This window comes from Furipterus horrens, unplaced genomic scaffold (assembly GCF_987537825.1).
Source record: "Furipterus horrens unplaced genomic scaffold, mFurHor1.1.pri manual_scaffold_17, whole genome shotgun sequence".
NCBI lineage: Eukaryota > Metazoa > Chordata > Mammalia > Chiroptera > Furipteridae > Furipterus > Furipterus horrens.
The window spans coordinates 81,514,797-81,519,789 of record NW_028327187.1 but is presented as its reverse complement, the minus strand read 5'-3'; the positions used below and the strand labels follow the sequence as shown (position 1 = coordinate 81,519,789).

The following is a 4,993-nucleotide window of genomic DNA, read 5'->3' as shown; positions in this document are numbered from 1 at the left end:
AATTAAAATTGCACATATGAAACCAAACTTGGTGTCATTAGAAAAAAGTGTAAAGTTGGGGTTCTGCGGGGCCCTTCAGAAGTCAGGGCCCAGGGTGTGCACCCAGTGCGCCTGCTGTTAAATCCACCTCTGAGTCCCAGGGAAAATTTCCAGTACAGGATGGTGAGACCTGAGCAGTGCCATGTGGAGAACAGGATTGAACACTTTGAGACATCTGCAGTGTTCTCTCAGAGGTGTCCATTAGGATGTACTGAATGAACATTAGTTTGCAGGAGGTGAGAACAAGAATGATCTAGAATTACCTATGTCTGAAGGAGGCCATATAAAAGGTTGAGAGGAACATAAGACCAAGAGGCTGAGGCATCTTAGTCCTAGTGTCAACACTGACTAATTGTCAGTGACATTGGGCAAGTCCTTTCTCTAAAAACCTCAGTTTCCCAATCTATACATAGCAACTAAATACTATCAGTGTTACCCACCTCCTAGGACCATTGTTAAGAGAACAAATGACATAATTGTGCTTAGAAAAGTAAAGAGGACTGTCCATAACATAGATTGGTATTATGAAGGTAGGTGTTTATACTGTAGCCACTCTCCTGAAGCTGCGAATAGGATGACCTCAGTATTTGAATGAATTTTTCTGGCAGGCTTCTGTATATGTGTGTACAGTAGTCCCTCTCTATATCACAGTTCACTTACTGTGGCCTGACTGTATCGCGGGATTTTTAAAAATATTATATTTAATTATTTATTGCAGATTTTTCACTATATCGTGGGATTTTGTGGTACTGTATACATATGTTGTTAAAGTTACATAGGTTTAAGAGTGTTGAATAAATGTAAGGTTCCAACTTCGCAGGGGGGGTGGCATCTAGAACGTAATACCCGCGATAAGTGAGGGAATACTGTATATGTGTGTGTGTTTGTATTTGTAAGCTTACACTGGAGTAGGATATTAGAACCATGACAACAAAAAATCATTGGGGAACTCTTAGGAACAAAAGTGATACGTAGAAATAGGGATTTCTGCAAGCATCTTTGGGCCTGCTTACAGAAATACATGCTCTGTTGCTCCCGGAGTAAGCCCCATTACCTATATTCCTTGGTGTATTGCAAAGCCTATTTGTCTCCTTGACTTCATGCCACCCCAATACATCCCATTCTCCATATGGCTGCTAAAGTGCTCTTTGCAGCCATGTGGAATTCCTAGGAGTTTGGGCTCCTAGATGCCCACAAGATAGAATACATGCTCATTCACATGACATAGAGGCAAGGAACTGGTATGGCTACACCTCTTGTTCAAATTGCGGAATACTTTGATACTCAGAGATGCTCCTCTGAATTGCCTCAAGACACCCCCCGCCCCCCTGCGGCCCTGTTTCCCAGTCCTGGACCTGTTTTTAGCTTCCTGAGGACCCAAAAACTAAAGGGATGGTGCCCAGCACAGCAGGGAGCCTGGAAGACACTGTTCCATGTGTTGACCTGCATCCATTCTGCTTGGTCAGTGCTCCTGTGATCTGGTTTTTAAATATTCTGAGGATTACCTCCACATTCACAATTCATCTAATCCCAGCTCTTCTTTATGGCCTCATCTGTCACAAGTTCTCCCCAACGATGTCAACAACACCTAAATCATCATATTCCATGTCTCAATTTTACACCTGTCTCTCTCACTATACTAGAAACTTGAGGGCAGAGGCAGTTTTTCCCTCGTTAATGTAGTCACAAAGTCCGGCTCAGAACTCAGCATGTAGTAGACACTCAATACATATCTGTTTCTTAGCATAGAGTATGCTGGTAGATGAGACCATTCTATTTATAATCCTGTAAACTACCCTAGAATCCAGACCTGAAGCTGGTCCAAAGCACTTCCTTGGTCTTAATAATACTTCATGAATGTTATTCACATTTCCACTATCTTTGAAAGGGAGAAAAAGAGCAAATACTATTTCCATTTTATTACTGGGGAAATGGAAGTACTTCAAGAGTGCATCTCAATCACAATAAACGTTTAATAAAGCTGAGGTATAAAGTCATGCCTCTGGAACTTTTCCTTACCCATAGTACTGTGAAGTCATTTGGGATTTGGGTGCAAAAGCTGTTGCCCTAATGTGACTAACTGTAGACTGCTGCCTTCTGGGGAGGTTCTGGTTTTCAGTCTCTGTAAGGGGGCTGAAGACCCCAACACTGCCAGAAGAAACACCATCTTGTGGGGTAAGGATGGAGAATACATTGCTCCCGCTTGACTTGGCTACGAGCTTCTACTTCATTAACATGGCTTCATAATTGGTTGTCCCTTGAGCAACAAGCTAATTTTTGTTTCAGTAACCTCTCTGACAACCTTTCTCTGAGATTCATCTTCCTAACCCCACTGTAGTCATCCAAGCTGTGATTACCACAGAGAAGGCCAGTCTGGGAGAATGACTGAGTCCTGTTTTATTTAGCTTATTAATTTTTTTAGAGAGAGGGGAAGTGAGGAATAAAGAAAAGGGGGGAAACACTGATATGTGAGAAAAACATCAATTCGCTGTCCTCCACACACGCCTGGACCAGGGATTGAACCCAAAATCCAGGCATGTGCTCTGACCAGGAATTGAACCTGTGGCCTTCTGGTTTGCGATATGATGCCCAACCGAGCCACACTGGCCAGGACGTGGGCCCTATTTTGAAAGAACTTAAGTCTTTCTTGGGAAGCAGGTCTCATACATCAGGTATGACTTAAGTTGCAAGTAACTGAAACTTTTACTCTATCTGGAAGTTATTTCACATAACAGGAAGTCCAGCAAAAGGACAGGCTTCAAGATTGGTTGATTCTGCTGCTCATAATGACTATCAGCATGTTCTAGGGTAAATTTTTACCCTGTTCTTGTCTAGCAGGAGAGAGAAGTATCTAGTAACTCATAAGTCCAGGAAACCATGTTGGTGTCAAACGTTCTCAGTTCCATATTAGAAACATGGGCACTGGAGAACAGCAGGGTGGATTCTGAGTACCCACTGAGTTCATATTAGCTAAGTGGCCTTGCATTAGTCAATTAACTGCCCTGTGCCAGTTCCCTTATGTTTCACATGGCAATCATAATATCTGACTTTCTTCCTAATAGATTTGTGGTGGGGACCATGTGGCAATGTGAAACCATTTGGTAAACCATATAAAGTGCCATATACCTTTGAGGCCTTTTAAAATTATTATCATCAGAGATGTATGCAGAGCACATACTGTATACAAACCTCTGTTAGATTACAAGGTTAAAATAAAAGCTAATAACCCCAAGTTTCTCCAAATAGTTTAATAAACATTTACTAAGCCAACCCATGGGTGCTAGGACACAGATATGAAAAAGGCCTAGTCTCTGCCCTCAGAGAGTTCCCAGTAGAGCAGAGGAGAGAGACCCATGAACAGATAACTTCAATACAGTTTGATAAGTGTGTGGAACAGTAGAGGGGTGTGTAGAGTGTTATGGAATTACACGGGATTTACTAACCTGTCGAGACTACATAAGGAATGGGGTGAGGTAGTGTCTGGAGCTTATAAAGCAGTAGAAAAGATATGAAAAGAACCATATAACATAGATATATACACAGCAAAGCCCCTAAACTGTCCTCTTACTTTGTACTGTAAGAGCAAATTAAGAGTAGAGTTTCTAGAAAAGAATGAGCAGGTGACGCCGAACTCGCGAAGGTTCCAGAGGCGCCGCGCGAGGTGGGCGGGCCGTGGTGTCACGCAGGGGGAGCTGTGCGCGCGGGCTGCAGGCGCTGCCATCCGTGCGGGTCCTGCGCAGCGAGCGGGCGCGTCCTTTCCCCTTCCCGCCCCGGCCGCGCTGCATCTCGCGCCGTCCCCGGCCCGGCCCGACCATGGCTTCAGCGGTGGAGCAGCTACAGAAAGATCTAGAAGAGGTCAAGGTGCTGCTGGAAAAGGCCACGAGAAAGAGAGTACGTGATGCTCTTACAGCTGAAAAATCCAAGGTTGAGACAGAAATCAAGAACAAGATGCAGCAGAAATCACAGAGGAAAGCGGACCCTCTTGACAATGAGAAGCCAGCTGCCCTGGTTGCTCCCATCACAACGGGCTACACAGTGAAAATCAGTAATTATGGATGGGATCAGTCAGATAAGTTTGTGAAAATCTACATCACCTTAACTGGAGTCCGTCAGGTCCCCACTGAGAACGTGCAGGTCCATTTCACAGAGAGGTCATTTGATCTTTTGGTAAAGAATCTAAATGGGAAGAATTACTCCATGATTGTGAACAATCTCTTGAAACCCATCTCTGTGGAAGGCAGTTCAAAAAAAGTCAAGACAGATACAGTGATTATCTTATGTAGGAAGAAAGCGGAAAACACGCGGTGGGACTACCTGACTAAGGTGGAGAAAGAGTGCAAAGACAAAGAAAAGCCTTCCTATGACGCTGAGACAGATCCTAGTGAGGGACTAATGAATGTTCTAAAGAAAATTTATGAAGATGGAGATGATGATATGAAGCGAACCATTAATAAAGCCTGGGTACAGTCAAGAGAGAAGCAGGCCAAAGGAGACAGCGAATTTTAGACTGGAAAGCCCTTCTGGGAACTAGCATGTGGAAATATCGATGTTTTCAATAAGGACATGTTGGTGAGCTGCCCAGATAACGTGACAGAGCCTTATTCTAAGCAAAGGCAGTGAATTCTCCTACTGGAGGGTTTATTTAAATAAAATGTGTTTATTATACACTTCCTCGAAAGATGGTCCCTTAGTAAACTGGTCGTTTTGTTCTGGAAAGGGTAATACTGCATTCTCACGTGAAATGTAAGGAAGCAAGTCTTGCCTAGTGAATATGCCATATTGTGTATTTGTTCAGCTGAGAGGTAGAAAAAAGTTATTGCTTAAGTTCCTGGCATCATTTCTCACCCATGTAAGAATAAGTAAAAAAATAAAACCTGGATTTTTGCATAAAAAAAAAAAGAATGAGCAAACAATGGGGTGATTAATTCTGTTCTTCCTCCCATCCATGTAGTTA

General features: G+C 43.1%; 1 pseudogene; it reads left to right on the top strand.

Moving 5' to 3' along the window:
- Positions 1-3,683: 3,683 nt before the first annotated feature.
- Positions 3,684-4,717, top strand: LOC149991423 (calcyclin-binding protein pseudogene; annotated as a pseudogene).
- Positions 4,718-4,993: the final 276 nt, after the last annotated feature.